We start from the raw sequence: 20,607 nt of genomic DNA, 5'->3' as shown, positions 1-20,607 counted from the left end.
AAATGCTGATTCGTCAGATTTTTCAGAATGACAAATGTCGCTTAAAACTAGCTCACCCCTTTTTAGAGTACTGTGATTTTTTCAGACACCGGGGGGAGGGGGGGTGGCACTGAATGTACTGTCCCTTAATCTTTAATGGGCAGCTTTTGCTCACATATCCAGACCAAAAGTAGCTGTGAAATGGCAAATGGAGAGGCTATACGAGGAGAGACAGAGCGAAAGAGTGGTTGGGGCTGGGGGGAGAAGGAAGGTTAAGTGGAAGAATGGACCAATTCTCTGTAATGGCTGTTTACATGACTGCACGCACATGCAGACAAATGTACCCATTAATGTGGTCTGTCTCTCTCACTGGGTCTCTGTTTCTGACGTTTTCTTTAAAACCATACACCCCCCCACCACTCCACCCAACCTTTCTTTGACAGATTGTATATGCTCACCACACTCCACACACTCTCAGTGATGCCCCCAAAACAGGCACCTGCTGAAACCACTCTGTTACTTCCTTTCACTTATTCTCTCATCCCCCTGTTTCTCCTATTATAAAGGGACTTTTAAAGTCAGGGACAAATTTTATGATCTCCTACATGTGCTTTATTTTGCAAAACATACTGTATAAGTAAGGTATTTTCTCTGAATGTGAAAGACTTGTGATTCATTAACCACTATAGAAAAAATAACTAGAAGAATAACAAAGTGCAATAAGATGAAAACTATTAATGCTACAAACCAGTAACTGCAAAGCTAAAAATAACTAAGTGTTTGAAACTGGAAACCTCACACATTCAAATTGCAAATGTCCCTGCCTGCTCTTACATTAAATGACTTATTGTGCTATGAACCCATGGACAAGTAACTTAAACAAAGTATATCGCTTTGGTATGGGTACAGTGCCTGTGATGCAAAATTTTACTATGTATAGTATGTGCGTACTGTACTATAAATTTTATTTTTCTAACTGCAAATACTCTGCATGCTAAGCTTGCACTTTTTGGCACTATTTTGTTTATGTGTTTGTTTCTTTCCAGTCCCAGACCTTTGTTGCAAACTTTAAAAAGAAACAGATGAGAAAGAACAACAACTACTGGAGACAACAACAATAACAGATGCCCACACTGATGAGCACTCTTTTGAGGGGTTACACATAACTCTGCAGATACACATAACTCTAGTTTAAACTAGAAGTACAAATCATTTTTTATCACACAACTTCTGGAGAGAAACAGCACTGACAAATAACACTGAAATAGGATGAAACTTTGTGTTCGTGCAAATGCAATGCATTCACGTCAGAAATAAAGTATACTTTGGGCTTTAATGTTTGTGAGGTTAAGGAGGGGAAACGAGACTGTTAGTGTGTAAGTTTGTGACAGGATTTAGGTGAGTGCCCCATGTGTGTGTATAATTGTTTAATAGGCTGTGAACACACAGGCGTACCCCAGGGGTCTGCTCTGGGACTATTCTGATTCCAGAGGAGCAGAGCAAAGGAAAGAAGATCGATCAGGCTTTCTGCCTGAAACTGACACTATTACACACACACAAACACACACACACACGCAAGCACGCACACACACACACGAACACACACACACGCACACACACACATTTACCTAAAAGAGGACATTAAAAAATACTTATATGCTGATAATGAACGTGAATTTGCACAGCTTGTCTGTTAACAATGGCTCTGTGTAGTAACAGCTAATCTTTGTCAAATTACCCACCTGATTGAATTTACCGCTGACTAGATAACCGGCATTAATAACCAGCCGATATTTATCGCAACCCTAAAACAAACAAACAAATAAATATATAAATAAATAAAACACAATAACTTATTGGCAAAACTTTTCTGTTTCACAAAGTAAAGTTAAGTAAACTTTCATACAGGTGAACAGAGCTCCACTTAATAATGACTACATTTTAATATGTCTATATCAGTGACAAAATGGAGGATGTTCATGTTTGCCAGGCCTGTGTAAGTGTGTGTTTCTGCATACGGTAAAGATGGGAAGGGGGAGAGAGAACCTTTCTTTTGCAGTAGCCATGTGGCTTTAGCCATCTGTTGACATGGTCTAAATTAATTAGCTGAACTCATTACAATTTTGCAAGGGCCCTCTAGCATTAATGAAACAGTCTGCATACACAAGAGATCTCTCTCTTTGTTTTTCTTAATCTAATATATATATGTTATATATATATATATATATATATATATATATATATATATATATATATATATATATATATATATATATATATATATATATATATATATATATATATATATATATATATGTTCAGTGTTTTATATATATATATATATATATATATATATATATATGTATATATATATATATATATATATATATATATATATATATATATATATATATATATATATATATATATATATGTATATATATATATATATATGTATATATATATATATATATATATATATATATATATATATATATATATATAATGAATAAATTATATAGTTTAACACATTTGCTCACCAATTAATCTTTTATAGTGAATGGGTGCCATCAAAACAAGAGAACAAACAGCTGAGAAAATATTGTGTGAAGAAAAAAACTCTATCAAGTCCATCATTAAGACATTTTTAACTTCAAATCAATGCTATCAGCTAAAACACAAGTCCTCTATCAATAATATTGTTGTTTTTATCAGCCAATTCAGCTCCTGTTCTGATGGCACCCATTAATTGCAGAGGATCCATTGGTAAGTAAAAAATGTAATGTAAAATTTTTCCACATCTGTTCCAATTAGGAATCAAACTCATATACATTGGATGGCCTGAGGGTGAGTATATTTTCAACAAATTATATTTTATATAAAAAAAAAACTCTACAGCAGTGGTACATAAAACACATATTCCATAGTCATAAGATAACGTGGTGAGTTGTTGTTCTCCTTTAAAAATTGGACTCCCTGACAGTCTTTGTATAATTTGCCACCATATTCATTGTTCTTGGTATCCTGACAATGAACATCACAAAGCCAAAACTCCAACAGATTTGCTAAAAGACACACCTTTCCATGTTGCAATGTCTACTTTTTCTATCTCTTTTTTCCTTTTCTCTATCCAGAGGGAGTGCTCAGTCAGTAGCACCAAAGACACAACAGATGGGACTCAACATCATCCATGAGCGAGAGGGAGAGTGAGAGTGAGTGAGAGAGTGAGTGAGAGAGTGAGAGAAATATAAGAGATAGAGAAAGAGAGAGAGAGAAGCATTTATTATTTACACCACTCAAAATTGGAATATTAATGCTAAAAGCAATCGGGCGACTCTTCATTAAATTAACTGGAGATGCAGAGAAAAGGAAAGAGAGGGAAAACAGAGAAAGGGGAGAAGGCACATGCTGTTGAAAGGCCCTAAAATTAGTGAAGCAAAAATGAATCCATTAAGGCTTCCATTCTCCCCTCTCTTCCTCTTCCCCTCTCAGTCCTCTCCTCTGCACACCTCACACGCTCCCATTAAAAACTGCTGCCCTGGCAGCACGTGCACACTTAAAGCTGTTTTTCCATGTCTTTCCAGAAATATGCATTGTGCTGTGCTGTTCTCTTAAGTGCCTGCTCAAAATTGAAACATGCATTTGGTGGCCCATACTTCCTCTGCTTCAGTTTAGCTCCTCTTTTTGCTATATGTTCTACACTTTATCTATTCTTGATCCCACCATTCGCTTCTTTCCATTTTTTAATCCCTCGTTCATCTAAATGGCGTTTTTCTATAGATTAAATCAGGCTCCAGATGTGTGTGTGGCTAGGGTGCATCTGGCGTTATGGCAGGGGATATGCAGTATTGTTAGCTGCCCTCATATTTATGCACGTACACAAACACACTTGCATGCCAGCATTAGAGTCGGGAGTGTCTGCTTGGCAACACGGTGCGTGTGTATACAAGCAGTCTTCCTATTAGCTGAGCGCTGGTATGCGCTGTTGACTTATCAAGAGCGGAGAAAAAAAACATACATTTAATCTCCCTGGCATTACACATTGACGCTCCAGTTACAAGCTCACTACAAACTGTGCGGGCACGCATGCGTGTGTGTGTTTCAGGTTTTTCCTACGTTGAGGCAACCAAATGTCACCACAGGGACAGTAACACCAGAAATCAAACCAATGGTGTGAGGGTTAGTTTTAGGAGTAGAGGATAGAAAATACCATTAGTTCAGGTTATGTCAATCAAAAGTCCTCACTATGATAGAAAAACCAAAAATGTGTGTGTTTGTGAATGTGCATTTTCCTGTATAAGGGTGACAGTCTATCCTATTTATGGGCCCTGGACACACATACACACACATAAAGGGGCCAAATCAATTCCAATTTCCTAGGTGTTCATTTAAATGATTGGGATGGCAGGGTTGAGATGGAGAGTCAGGCACACACATTCATTTAGTCAGACAAAGCAGCATTCTGGCTGTCTGGGTTATGGGTCAGATCAGGTTTAACCTTTACGCAACATGAAAAAAAGAGGACAGGAGAACAGCTTAAAACACAGGCTCTTAAACACCTCCGAAGAGAGAGAGAAATGCTAATGTGTGCCTGACACAAAGCTTTTTTCATATGAACAAGCACCCTGTTTGTCCATATGTAGATATCAATGCAAGATTATGTAAATATTAATGTGACATGTTTATAAGTGTGTTTGTGTGTTTTAGCTCAGTGCAATAGCACACTGGCCCCATGAGAGTATTATTGATTTTAATGGCAGACATGCTGCTATCAGAAAGATATCATATCGAACACAGATTACCAATCTGAGTATGAGACACGACACAACCTTGCCTTCTACCCCCAAAACAAACCCACAAATCAATATCAGAAGTGCACAAACTGATGCGTGTACACACAAACACACACACGTGACAAACACAGCTGTACCACCCATTTCTGCACAGACATCCCAACATATTGTCAGAGTTGCTATGGTGCCCAGTCCATATGTGAGATGTGGCTGCTGTTAGTCTTAAAATAAAACCAGGCTATTCAGATCTGACTGTTTGTGGTGCTAAGCTTTGCATTATAAAAATAAGGCCACTTAAGTGTAATTAAAGTACTCTTTCATGACTGTTTCTTACACTTCAGTACACTTTTAAAAAGTGCATTTTGTAATATTGTCAAGTTAAAACTTTACTTTAAAGTACATTTTAAATTATTACATTTTAAGTGCACTTGTTTTGTTGAAGTGATTACATAAAAATAAGTGCTTAAGTGATATTTACGTTTTTTTTTTTTTTTTTAAATCACTCTAAGGTTCAGCTTATCGTATTTAATGCAAATTAAAACTATAATGCATTTCTGTTTAATTGCAATCAACTTGCACCTTGAGTTCATTATTTTAAAGTATATTATTTCTGTAATTAGTACTCTTTTTAAAAGCACGCTAAAGACTGATTTTTTTTTTTCTTTTTTATGTTTTGACAAGGGAAGTTAATTAGTTACAAAATGCTGAAATCTAAACATGTCACAGTTTTTGCCCTGTTTTATAAGGGCTTTATATAATTAGATTTTCAGTGAATAACAATGTACGTTTTGGTCTGTTCCTCACATGGTGCCTTTTTGGAGCTTAACAGCATGTGGTAACATTTTTTTTTTTTTTATTGTATAGAAAAGATCAGCGTACTACACAAGGGCGAGTAAATAACAACAGAATTTGAATTTTTGGTTGAGATGTCCCTATAAATGTGCCATCCATTTGTATAAGAACACTGACTCAGATAGGCAGTCTAAATTCTGGTTTATGGTGTCCTTACCTGTGTGTTTAACACACATCCAGTCTCCCTCTGCCCATTTTTATGGAAAGAACAAAAAAGTGCAAACGGTGCGGGTGAGGGGGAGTGGGGGCAGTTAGCCGCCATCTGGCAGAACCTAAGGCTGTTTTTACCCCATTGCCCACATCTCTCATCTTTTACTCTCTCTCTCTCTCTCTCTCTCTCCTTTCACCTTATTTCACTTCATTTAGAGAGGGGCTACAACACAAACAGAAAGACTGGAGCTGAAGAAACTAGACTTACACACAACATCAACACACCCCCACAAAATACCCAAATTAGGTTAATGGAGATGAATCGTAATTGAAGCCATGGCTGACGTAGACCACACACACACACACACACACACACACACACACACACACACACACTTCTTTACATGGAGTGCTGGAACAGGCTAGAGGGTAAGAGAAAGGAATATGGGTGGATGAGAAAGACAAAAGGGATGGATGGATGGAAAGATGGAGAGAGGTAAACAGTTTAAAGAATTAGTTCAATTATGTCTCAAATGTTTTTCTTGTGAAATGCTCCATGAGGGGGTATACAAAAAACAGATGCTTTTAAGTACATTAAGGCTAAGAAATTAACATAAAATATACTGTAGCTACAATATTGTCATGAAGGAATGTCATGAGAAATGTTTGAGTTTATATTAAAATCTCTTATGTTTGATCACAGACGCTACCTTGGTAGATCTGAGCACAGTCTGATAAATTATGGAGATTACTTATGACACTTTACAGGAGAAATGTGTATGAATACTACCTCAGGAGGTCTTTTCCTCAGGAGACAACACAAAAGTTTCTCTATTTAATCCCATTATTGTCTACGAGAAACGACTGAGATATTAAAGTGATCTGCTGTGGATGTCAATCACAAACAAATCCCGTGTGCTATGATCTCACAAAGACACAGAGGGGGACAGGAACATCAAAAACATAACCTCAGCTAGAGAGGGTCTCAGAAAGACAGACAGGAATGAAGGGGAGAGGGAGAGAAAGAGATACAAGGAGCTGATGAATGCGAGTCTGTTTTCCTCTCAAATAAACAAGGCAAGCTCTTGTCTGTCAGAGAATGCAAGGGAGAGGGAGAGAGAGAGACAGAAAGCACACAGTGTCTAAAGAAAAAAAAAACACTGAGGTGGCTGCAACTGAATAAACAAAGAAATGGATAGAAATACAGAGAAGGTCACAAGGTGAGAGGAGGAGAGGAGCAGTAGAAAAGGATGATACTCTGCAGGAAGAGTGAGACGATGAGACAAATGCAAACTATTGATGAGAGTGTTACTGTTGTTTTATTTCCTTCTTTTATCTCATTTTACAATTACATTTATTTCGCAATCCATCCCTTTGCGCAACCTGGCGGTAGTTTCGCGAATGATTTTAACACGCAATTGAATTACAGTTACCGCGGCAGTACGCACGGCGGTAAGGCCCAGATAGGCTGGCCACCAACTGTACCAGATGAACATAAGAAAACCAATGATAAATGAAGAATGGTGGTTTCATGGAGCCACATATTTGACTAACTGACAAAAACAGTAAACAGAAATAGATAAAAGTGAACAATAATGCATGTTCATGTGTGTAAACATACTCATGCGTCTCGCATGTTTCAGCATTTGACTCTGGCTTTACGCTAGCAAGACTGTGAGCATTCAGCTGTTCAGCAAAAGCATCAAGAACAATCTGTGCCAACACGCGCACAAAGACTAACTGTGTACGTGTGTGTGTGCGTGTGTGTTTTGTGTACTTGTTGTGCATGGCAAGCGGTCATGCTCTGATGCCCTAGGACTTGGATTAAAGGTATGGTGACTGCAGAGGAGACGTGTTTGTGTGTGCGTTTATGTGTTTGAGGAGGTGGAGGGGGTTTGTGGTGGTCTCTAGAGAGTTTGTATCAAGGCTAGGCTAGTTTTCAACTGAAATGTATATGAGATTCAAATTACATGCCTGCTCTTCTCTTTTCTCCACCCCTCCTCCCTCCACTCTCTCTTTCCTTCTCTTCCTCTCTGTCTTCTGGGATTCTTAGTCAGCTTCAGGCTCAAAAGCATTCCCTCCCTTCTCTGTTTCCCTTATAATTTCTCTAGCCAAGGAGACAGCCCAAAAAATAAAAAATAAAAAGACAGCTGCACACTAATGACATGTTTCAAAGCACAGATAATGTATCATAACAATTGGACTAAGACATTTTCAGTCAAACAGGTGTCTTAAAGGCCACTTTTTGGACCTCTTTGGACAGCTCAATGAACTCCAAGGTGACCTGCAAGCATTTTAAAGGATGCTTCCATTTGAACATCCTGTGCATGGTCAGGCGAAAGGTTTTAGATGAAAATTTAAAAGTTAACTTTAAAAATGGACAGTAATAAAATCAACAATAAGCAGTTTTTACAACCTATTCAATAATGTAATGTTTGTACAGTGAAGTTATATATTCAACTAGAAAATGATGAAAGATTCTTAAAATATACTTCTTTGGAATAATTGTATTTTGTTAGAATAAAATGCACTGATGAATCACGTTCAACACTACCAGGAACGTGTGTTAAGACAGCAAAAAGGGTGACTAGGTTATGAATTCATGTTTTCTTTAATATTATCTTAAAAAGCTGGACAACTTCAGTTGTTCGAGAAGTAAAAAAAGGACACTGGAAACTTCTTTGTGAGGGTAAGTGGAAGATAAATAAATAGGGTCAAATATCGAACCCTGAGGTACACAAGTATGAGCGCAAGATAATATGCGACAAACAGTCAAAGTATGTTTTCCAAAAAAATGTCTTCACAAAATTTTAAAAGACAAAAGGAAAGGGGGAAAAAGAATTACAAGCCCAAGGCAGTGCAAAGCGTGGGTACTGGACCAAAGATGTCGAACTATAACTGGGCAGAGAGCAACAGAAATGCATACTTCCTGACACTTCAGCAGGGGCATGGAGAGAAAGAGACGGGAGACAGTAGAGATGAGAGAGATGAGATGGATGGGGAAGCCAGTTAGATGAGCAGGAGGAGAGAAATAACGATTCTGAACATAAGAGGGGGGTCAGGTGTGCCTGAAATGCTCTGAAGAGAGAGAAACAAAGGATGCATATCGAGTGGAGGGAAAAGAAAGCCTGAGGAGGTGGAAGTCAAGAGAAGAGGTACAAACACTTATTCCCTCACACACAAACTCGCTCTTAACTCATAAATAACTATGCTCAGAGGGAAGCAGTTTAAAAGACACTCTTCTCAAACAGTTAAGAAGTGTGTTGCAACCTATCGGACGCCAACATAGAACATACAATTACAAAAAACATGAGTTCAAGATGGCGCCCGTTGGTGTGATGGCTGCCCATTTTGCTCCGTTTGTTTTATTGTTTTTACTTTTTGATGTTGTGTTTACTTCCTCAATATTGCCAGACTGTATGTACTTACGATTGTCAAGCTTTATTTCATATCTGTTCGGCTGCACCTGACCTCTCTAGCGCTGGACAATCCTACTTTCATCCTTGGCATCTACCTGCTAATTCAACCGACGGGGTATGTCGGTAGGAAATGGTAGGAACAAATGCCAGAGGAGACGGGGCTGTAAAGCGGGAGTGTCAGAGAAAGCAAAGAGAGAAGGGAATGTTTTGGCCTCAAAGGCACAGGATTTGCAATTCCCATGTCTTCGCATTGTTTGTCCAGAGATGTTGTTTTCCATGCCCAGACCTGTATCAAGGCCGCATTACATCAAGAAAGATATAAACCATGATAATCTGTGCTACTTGAGGAATATAGAAGAGACTGGGGGCATGAGTGTGCTGATTAGAAACACTTTGGTAAGGATGGCCTTAGATCCCTTTCAAATAAATCTTTAATTATAAATTATTTTTTTATATAGACAATGACTTGGACTTTTTATTTATTGTTGAAACATGGATGACTGCTGTTGTCCTCACCCCTATAATGGAAGTTGCTTGTGACTTTTTTAGCTTTATTTAACAAACATTTAAAATAGTGATTATTTCCATCTATGAACTATCAGAATTGATGATGTCGGACTATAAGAAACCAGTGCTTTATGTAAATGTTTATCATGCAGCTAAATATCACAAAGACTTTTTATTTATTTATTCTTCTCAAAGTGTACTATTGTCTGATTCAGTCTTAACTGTTGGAGATTTTAATGTACATGCTTGCTACCCAGGAAAATCCATGGTAGCTGAGTTCCTAGAAATGTTGTACCCATTTAATTATGTATGCCACTGAAAAAAAAAAAAAAAAAAAACCTGTGGATGGCTGACAACCCCTGTTCAACTGAATGAAAACAAAACAGAAATCATTATATTTGGTCAAACAGCTTGTAGCCAGATGGTAAACAATAACTAAGGCCTATACAAGGGGGCCTATTTTTGACTCATCTCTCATATTTGATATTTTTCATATTTGACTCATCTCTCATATTAAATGTTTGACTCATCTCTCATATTTTATCGAAAGATGAAGAAGGTGGTTCGTAATTTCTTCTATTTAAGGGCAATAACCAAATAGAAACCAATTTTGTCAGCCTGTGACCTGGGAAAAGTTGTACATGCCTATATTTTTCCCCCATTTAGATTATTGCAGTGCTCTTTGTGTTGGGACTTGCCAAACATATGTTGCTCACTTACACCTAGAACAAAATGCTACTGCAAGGATTTTAATGAATGCTGGGAAAATATATTATTTTGGATGGACCAGTACAATTTAGGGTGCAGTATACTGCTTAAGCCTTAGAGTTCAGGCATAATACTAAGATTATCAAGCAAGTTTCTTCAAACAATTCCCAGATTGCATCTCAAATTGAAGGGTGATCATGCTTTCTCTATCTTTGAACCAAGACTGTTGAATAATCTGCCTTTGGATGTTACATCTTCCTTAACTCTTTATGTTTTTAAGGACCATTTAGAATCATATTTGTACTCTCTGGCATTTTAGTACATATTAATTAATGGATGTTTTAATGTTTACTGTTCTTTTGCAATCTATTGTAATGTATATCACTTTGGAGCAACTGTGTAGCCTGTAATGTGCTACATAAATAAATAAACAAACGAACAAAAACCCTTCTTAAGTGTTGATAGAGTGATTTTCAAGGTTTTATGTCCCATTCACACTGACAGCAAATGCAATCATATGACTGTGCAACTGGCCATAGCTTTTGAAATTCCAAACCAGGCTAATTTAAAAAAAAAATGGCAAATGGTATGTGGGAAGACACAAATCAAACAGAACAATAAAATGACTCACTGTAACATAAATTTTCCTTTGTCTTGTTAACTCTGAACTACAGCATTTCAAAGGAAATTGGTGGTCGCCATATCGCATTGGAGCTCATTCGCATAAAATGAAGCTTCACAACTTTGTCACATTGCAGAACACTCCCAGATCAGGTCACTGACGGCTGCTGACACTTTGTCACTGGAAATGAATGAGTTCGGGCTGCCGCTACAGAGAGCTGTCAGTGTGAATGCCACTTTAGAAAGCAACAATGCACAAATTACGAATTATGCAGCTATAAAGCAAGAGCAAAATGCATTACAGATATTGACTCCACTTTTCTCAGAAACATTGATCTGCTGTAAATGCGTAAGTGTGTGTGTGTGTGTGTGTAGGCATTCTGGGAGGCCAGTGAAATGATGTCCAGATTAAAGACTTGTGGGAGTCCCAGGATGCTCGCTATATAACACAGAGGCCATTGATTAGCCATTAATGACACACTGAGAAGCCATCTCCCCCACCAGTACTCAATCATACCTTTAGAAAGAGAGAAATAAAGATAGAGAGGCATCAAGACAGGGTCTCCGTATACATCCGCATGCCTATAGTCAGTGCACAGCCGTGCTGATATTCAGTACAACAGCGCAACCACAAGTAACACCCAAATCTAATTTAAAACAATAGTGCCCTTCAAAAGACTTTCAAGAATTTAATATAATATTTTTCTTACTCAAGGCAAAATCTGTCACCCCTTGCCATTGTCAGTTCTAGATCTTACTCACACACATCACTAAGTCATCATTACTACAGTCAAACAGCATTAATCTCTGTTTTGGGACCCGTGGAAGAATTCAAATAACACATCCCCTGCATTTCTAATTAAGCATGACATCTCCACTGCCACATTTAGGCAGCCCACAGCCTTCCAGAGCGTGAACCGGACAGACACGCATTCAGCCACGCACACTAAACCAGGTTAACATCAAGGTTGGGGTCCTCATTAGAGACTTATTATTATTGTTGGTCAAGCAGGTCTCGTTTCAGTCCGTACGTTTGCTTTTATTTCTTCGTTCGTATTAAAAAAATTGCTCTGTTTTGGGATCCAGCCTGAAGATCTTACAGATTCAAGGAAATATAACATACATAACGGATGACAAACAAGCTGGCACATGCGCGCACAAGGCACTCGGATGGCGCAGTGTGGGGTTCGCACCGCACTCCTTCCTCTCCTGGCTTCCTATCTCAGTCTCTCATTCTTTTTATCGCTTTGTCACTATCTATCTATCTATCTATCTATCTATCTATCTATCTATCTATCTATCTATCTATCTTGAAGCATATTCTAATGTTCTCTTTCGTTCTCTTCCTCTCTCACTCTCCCTGTCTCTGTGGGCAATGGGACGGTGGTGTCTCTTCTTAAACACACTCTGATGCTTTGCACCTGCCATCCCTGTAAAACATCCAAACACGGTCATGAATAAACAAGCCCAGTCCTCCGACCCTCTGCTCAAACCACCACCGCTGCCCCGTAAACACACATCAATAAGTAAACGCTTCCAACACCCCCCAACACACACACATATACGCTCACAAATACACACAGTGCAGGCAGGATGCCTCTACAGCTTCCCTTTAGCAACTTACTCTTTTATGGAGACACAGAGACCGGGAGAAAAAAAAAATAAGGGATGGATAGGGCGTCTTTAATGGGTGGACACGTGGCCATCAGTCCTTCTTTCCCCAGAGGATCTGGTGACACTGGGACTTAAAAGCGCACACCTCTCTCTCTCTCTCTCTGTCCATCTGTCCGCCCCACCACAGCTTTCATCACTCTTTCACTGTCTGCATTATTCAGCACCTGCCTCTCTTTCTGTCTTTTGCTTTATCCCTTCCTTCTTTATTTTTGTTGTGCCACTTTCTGAGGGAATATTGACACTCATTCTCTTACCCCGCGACAGACATGCTGAGAGAGAGAGAGAGAGAGAGAGAGAGAGAGAGAGAGAGAGAGAATGGTGTGGTTGTTTGAGGGAGCAGCTGGAGTGGAGGCACGCTCCACTAAAGAGAGCACTGATTACTAACGCTCACAGAACAGCTCTACATCTTCACCTCTCTCTCCCTGTGTGTGTGTGTGTGTGTGTGTGTGTGTTTATGTGTGCTGTAGAGATTCTGGGGTCTGAATATGCAGATTGGTAGAAAATGGCTGTGGCTGGCAGACACTAAAGCCTGTGTGTGTGAGTCTCACCGCGAATCATTGAGCCATTTTGTACATTTATAAGCAAATCAGGGTCTACTTTCACACAAATACATGTTTACTGATCAAGTCTAGACCCCTTTAGCTCATCCAGTTTTTTTAGGTACATCCCCAAAAAAAGGTATAAATGTGTCAAAAATCTGACATTGTATTTGACATAAAATGTAAGATAACAACAACCGCAACAATACAACTACTTAGAGACGCATGTGCCGAATAATGTAGACAGTGACGGAGTGATGAAATAAAACAGATAATTTTACATTGTATGTAGCTCGAAAATCTTTCATTAATTACAAATTGTTAATTTAAGCAGGCTCACTGATTAGGTTTAGTCTTCTCAATAATAATAGTAATAAATAATAATTCAGAAATACATTATTATTAGTAGTAGTAGTTGTGGTTGTAGTAGTAGTGTACATATTTTATAATTTATTTATTTATTTATTCAATTATATGCAATATTATTTGCCTGCATTAATGGGATAGTTCAATTTGAAATTTAATTTTGGTATGTTTTAGCTTACCTCAAGGGCATCCAAGAAAAAGTATATATATTTACATATATTTATATATATATATATATATATATATATATATATATATATATATATATATATATATATATATATATATATATATTTTTTTTTTTTTTTTTTTTTTTTTTTTTTGTGCAAGCTCTATATAAAGTGGCAAAAAAGGCCAAACAAATCAGTGTACATTTTGAACAGTGACAAAATAAATGTGACTGGAGAAATGCAGTGTAGGACAGAAACGTCCAGTCAAATCAGTGTAGTGTAATTCCTCTTCAGCGAGTGAGTCCCCACTGGAGTTCAGTCCCCTCTTCCCTCATCCATCACATGCTCCTTCAGCACCTCCAAATAAAACCCCATACACTCCATTCACTGCTCAGACTATTGATTTATTTTTCAGTCCCACTTTAGAGGACAATTTGTATAAAGCTTTTCCATAATGCGTGCGTGTGTGTGTTATTGAAACTTGTGACGTGTAAGGGGCATGTTAGGACATGACCAATTTCTCTCACACACAAACACTCATTACAAAGTACAGGCACACACTGAAATGCTACACACTAGCATACAAACATGAGATGATGTTCGATCATTATCGGGTTCCTCAAGTTACCATAACCAGCTGACTTGAGCTGTCAAGCTGTGGACAGTGCTAGAAAAGTGTCTTTATGAGCTTCAGATGACTTGTGAAATAGTGCATGAGTCATATGGATCACTTTAATAGTAGTCTTAAGTCATTTTTGGAGGACAACAGCCCCGGTCCCCATTCACTTTAAATGAGCGGGAAAAGAACAGCATGAACATTCTGCTAAACATCTTTACGATTTTCTTTTTTAGGACTGGTATTAGAAATCTTCTGTACTTGAAATAAAGCTGAAAAACAGATCCAGTGTAACATGACAAATCTAAATCTAAATGAAAACTGGAAAAGTTTTTTTCTGGCCACTAACTGAAATAAATAAGCTGAATTATTAAAATTCCTTAAACTAAAACTGAAAGGAAAATTTATTAGAATTATATCAAGTTCCAGGGTTATTATAGTTAACTAAAACCAAAACTGATCCCTAAAGCCATCAAATGCATTTATGTTACTTGAAATAAATATCAACTGAAACAAATTACATCAAACCATAAAACCAGAAGCATTTCAACTTCTTTAACAGACACAGTCCAGTTTCACATCCTCCTCTAAATTTCATTCAGCGTTTTTCCTCTGAGCTTACTCTGCAGAAGTGTTTGGTTCAGGGAAGTCTGGCCTGGTTGGAGTTTATGCCCCTCTCAGCAGGAAATCTGTCAGCCATTGGGAATGTGTTTGTGGCATGCGCGTAACTGTGAAAGCACTGGACTGTATATGTGTGTGGCGCTGTGGTGATACACTAAAAGAATGCATCCTTACACCTTCCTCATTCCGACCGTGGTTTCATACTCGTTGCCATGGAGATAAGATAAAACTCACACTGTTTTGGGTTTACACAAGAGGAGGAGAACGATCTGAACAAAACTGCCTGATGAAAACTCGTGCACACACACACACACACACACACACACTGTTCCAGACTGACACCAAAGGCAAAAAGGAACACTTGACGGCGATAGTCCTTTTTAAGAAGAAATTGAATGGAGAGAAATATTCCAAGTCTTCGGAAGTCAGGTTAAACCTTTTGGGTATTTCACCCAAAGATGAAAATGCTATCATCATTTATTCATTCTGATGTTGTTACAAGCCCATAAGTGTTTAGTTCGTCTTCAAAACAAGAATGCTTTAATATTTAACGAAACCTGAGAGATTTCTGTCCCTCCACTGAAAGTCCACACAGCCAAAACTTTGATGCTTCATAATGTTCAGAAAAAGATCATAAAATGAATCCACACTAAATGAACGGGTTTAATCCAAGTCTAATGGGTTTCGAACATCATGAGGGTGAGTAATTGATGGCCGAATTTGAATTTGTTATTCACTTAAAATCACGACACAGAGATATAGTAATTATTATTATTTTTTTTTTTAATTCTGCTCATCCAGTTCACAGAATTGGTCTAAAAGACAAAAAACCTATTGTATGACTTCAGAAGACTTGGAATATAGCATCTATTTTATTTAATTTTTTTTAAGCCTTGACATACCCTTTCCTCATTTACTTACATTATATTAAATCTTGGACTTTAAAATATTCATCTTTTCTTATGTTCACCAGATAAGTCATTCTCTCACAGTTTGTGTATGTGTCCTAGACCTACAGTCTTGTACTCATCAGGTAATCAAATATTGACACTTGAGAGAGCAGCAGCACACTCACTTTCTGTCACTCATAAGCCCCTTTCACACTGAGATTCCAGATAAAACATGTGTAAAGCGATCCGGATCATTCGATTTCAATAGTGCATGTGTGGTAAATGTGCAAAATATCTGCTGCTGGAATACAGCAGTAATGCTAAACTAACAGAGGACAAGAAAAGGAGGACAAAAGGTGACTGGAAGTGGAGAGCTTGATTCTTACAGGTTACAGCAATGTGTTTTTACTGGACTGAGTGGGATCACACAACTAAGAGTGTACTGGGAAGGAAGTGAGACCATTGAACAGAGCATGGACTTATACTTTAAAAGTATAAAAAAGAGAGATTTCTGCCCATTATTCCATTTTTGCTTGGTTTTTCTTTAAGTGTCAGGATGATATAGAAGTATAACCACACACATCCACGCTCACATTCATAAACTGCACCACTATTTGAGATTTACTGCAAACAAGACCTTCATATAAATAGTTCTGTCAGCATAATGATTCCACATCGCACATGCTGACGTGCTTATTTCTTTACCATTTCAGATCAATAATTTAGCATCCCTCCATCTTTTTTTTGCATTTCATTAAATTCACCCGGTGAACTGCCTGGATGTTATGAATCTCATCCCAGCGTCGTCAAAGGGAAATAGCAAAATGGCTGAATGACACGTTCAAAAAGGACTGAAGTGGAGGGAGACCCCAAGATCAACCACACATTACTGTATCTAGTATGTTATAGATAGATATATGTTAGTATGTCTAGCTAGCTGAAAAAGTGTCTCCAGACGTTGCAAACAAAAAAGTTTTGGGAAAAAGTTATTTTCCCCCCCCCCCATTTCTTTACATTGTTTTAAAGCATTAAAATAATGTACAAATAAAATAAAATAAAAAAGATATTTCATTCTTAAGTTATGCTATGTCATCAGGACTCTATTTCTGAGAGAGAGAGAGAGAGAGAGAGAGAGAGAGAGAGAGAGAGTGACACGACTACTTTTTATTTTTTACATCTATAAAAGCCAGCTGTATTTTAGGGTCAAAAGTTACATGTTGAATATTTGATTTTAATACAAGAAAGAATTTCAACAATGAATTCACATTTAAGGGCAGGGTTTAGTTTAAGGTTACTCTATAAGAATACTAGCAGGCTTTATTTAGGGACAATAGAAGTATATGGGCCAAACTGAGATGGTGGTGAGGAAAACATGCCTGTTGGCCTGGTGTACAGTTTTACGTATTTATTTATTTTATTAATTTATTAATTTATTATTATTATTAATTAGTTTATTTATGAATTCCTAGTTAGAAGAAGGGTGGGCTAATGACAGGCAGTGTAACTGAACCTGTTAATCCTGCTCTAACTCCTCAGCACTCTCTCTGATCCTCTTACACATCTTGCCATCTTAAACATGAGTCACACAGCAGAAATCAGCTTACTGCTTCACACACACACACACACACACACACACACGGCCCTCCTACGCATACAAGTGAATCCTACCGCTATTACACCATTAATAAAGAGTACTCTATTACCAGTTTATTTTGCTTTTAAACATTTGTCACGGTAACACCTTGGTACTCTTCACTAAAGCTCCAGCTCCTGATCTGAATCCAGTGGGGTTCATGTCAGGTTTAGGCTTCTCAGATTCTTATTTCAAATAACATTTAAACTGTTCAAAAGTTTGGGGATGGTAAGATGTATTATGCTCACCGATGCTGCACTAATTTGATCAAAACTAAAATTAATATTGTGATTCTTCTTCTTTTCTTCTCATCATCAATGTTGAAAAGAGTTGTGATGCTTAAAAACTTTGTGGATTTTAGTTATTTATTTTTCAGGAACAATTAATAGAAATATTGTGTAACAATGGAAAAGACTTAATTGTCACTTTTGTTTAATAAAAGCATTAATTTAAATAAATGAATAATAATAATTTTACCCCAAACTTTTAAATGCTAACAGTAATTATAATCAAATATGTATTAAACTTGGACATTTAAAATTTAATAAAAATGAAAACAAATCTGAAAAACGATTTAATTTATTACTAATTATTATCAATTTAATTAATAATTAAAATACATTTATATCATTATAATTCATTTAAGTATTCAAATTAATTTAAATTATACAAATTTAAATATCCCCCTCCATCTAACTCTCAATGATATCAAATGACATTGAGATTTTCATTGAATAACACTTTAAATTTTGGTCTTTTGCTTATATAATAGTTTTAAAGGCATTCAGGAGACATGATTATAGTTCGCACGTCATACATATCACTTTTTTTTTTTATCTTTTTGAGCTTGATGACACTACTCAACTTTCACTTTCATTACATTGTAAAGAGAAGCCTTTTAAACAGCCTTCCTTTATTCCACAACATAATTTACATATACATTTATTTATTTGGCAGACGCTTTTATCCCAAGCGACTTACAGTTAAGGAATACAACACACAATGCAGCAATATAATTCAATTCTATTACGTTTATCAAGATAAACAAGAAGGTTAGCTTTGCTGATTTTAAAGCAGATCATTTGAATTGTTTTGCTCGATTGATGTGCTGGGTAATCTTTAAGCAAAGAGTGTCAGAGTCAGTTTGCCAGACCTGGAAGTGTGACCTTCTGTTAATTCATTAAAGTGACTGCTTAATCAATTAAGCTGGAAGTCACAGTCAGCAACAACATAACAGATAGAGGAGGAAACAACAAAAGTGCTGGCATACAATCGCACAAACGCACATGCCGCCAAGGTATACATCCCTATGGACGTTTCCCCACAATGCCCGGTATCGTCAGATGACCACGCACACGTCCGCATCTGTGACAACAGAGGGGGAATCCAAGCATGTAATCAATCGATACTTGCTGGGAACCTTTAGACCCCTTATACTGACACCCATTGACACAGTGGCTAAAGTGGATCAATGAGTGTGAAGGGCAGGGAGATGCACTCCTCCATTGAGAAAGATGAACTGAGCAAAGAGAGAAAGAGAGAGACTCTAGTCACTGATCCCATCTGACTTGGCCGGCGTAAGCAGCACCTATTGATTTTCCAATCAACTACAAGGCCAGGGTTCACACAAACGTGCACACACACACTCCGCCACTTGAGCTAGGAAGTGCGCTACTCAAGAAAACCGCTACCTCTTTTGAACGCACACACAAAGCACTCTTGGCAGAATCATTTTGCTGCCTTTAGAGGGAATCTGATAAAGTGGAAAAGCATTTGTCCACTACCAGACTGGATTTATCCTACAAACAAACACACATATAGAGGGTGGGAGTTAATGGGAAGATCTGAACACCATAATTAAGAGTTGAACCCCGTGAAAGGAGGAACCTTTCAGGATTACCATACACTTTAGTGTCCTATTTATTTTTATGAATGCATTAGAGCAGTGTTGCTATTTTGAACTAAACCTAACTATTAAAAATATTTTTCTGCAATTGAAATAAAGTTGAAATTAGTTATAAACGACAGTTTGCAAATGTAAACTTAAAACGACGTTGAGATTAACTAATAAGAATGACATAAGCAAGTGGCAAAATGATTCAGATTTGTCGTGTTCTGGTGATTTTTGGTGTCTTTATCCTAAAAATGCTAGCGGATTGTATCGCACTGGACTAAGAAAGAAAGAAAGAAAGAAGTTGACAAAAATTTTAATTAAATAAAAGCTAATTTTTAAAGCTCAGTTTTTAAATGAAAAATAAGCATTATTTGTGTTATATTATGAATACATACTATTACAGCACATACATTATACAAAATAATTCTACATTACAGAGGCATAAATCCTAACTATATCTAACAAAAATGTTTCAGAAACCATCCTCAAACATAAAAGCTAGCATGTAGCCATAGTTTTTCCCCCCCTGTAATTTATGTGAAATATGTTTGTCAGTAACCAACATCTGGTCCCAATCCAGTTAGACATACTGAGGCATAGCTTAAAGTAGGCTGAATTTGCAACCATGTTCGTCATTCTTGCCCAAATGTCCATGGAAATTACCCCATTTGTTGACAGGGCATTACGTGTCTTAATTCAGCTCCATTTTGTTGAGTTGTCCTATTTTTCAGTTTCCACTCCATCCAGACATAATGGGAGATACTGAGGCCAAAATGACTTAGGAATGATTAAAAGAGTTCATAAAGACCACATTGAGAATAGTAGGGTAAGGCTAAAATCATTTTCATTTTCCGACTTATTTTAGCCAAGTATTTGTTTTCACCTGAGCGATGAACTACCAACATACTGAAATACAAATGAGTGATCTGCATTCTCATTTCAATACATTCCATGTATACTGTCTACTTTTGTTTAGTTTTTTTACACACAAACTTCCTTATGCAGCCAGTGAGAGTGTCGCCAACATTTCAAGTAGACAATTCTACAAAATAAAATATATTTAGATTATACAGTCATTGTAATTTACAAAGTATTATTTTGAGGGAACAAAAAGCTACTGTGCAACTTGCGAAACTGCCAAGAGAAATGCACAATCCATAGAATAGCGCAAAGCG

The 20,607-nt window shown here is 37.3% G+C and overlaps 1 protein-coding gene across 4 annotated transcripts in view; it reads right to left on the bottom strand.

Moving 5' to 3' along the window:
- Positions 1–20,607, bottom strand: part of LOC113058736 (Down syndrome cell adhesion molecule-like protein 1 homolog) — a 111,427-nt gene that overhangs the window by 72,401 nt on the left and 18,419 nt on the right. The gene's annotated exons all lie outside the window — the stretch shown is intronic.

Source organism: Carassius auratus, chromosome 40 (genome assembly GCF_003368295.1).
Source record: "Carassius auratus strain Wakin chromosome 40, ASM336829v1, whole genome shotgun sequence".
NCBI classification, from domain to species: domain Eukaryota; kingdom Metazoa; phylum Chordata; class Actinopteri; order Cypriniformes; family Cyprinidae; genus Carassius; species Carassius auratus.
The sequence above is the reverse complement of the archived record's forward strand: the minus strand, read 5'-3'. Positions and strand labels throughout refer to the sequence as shown.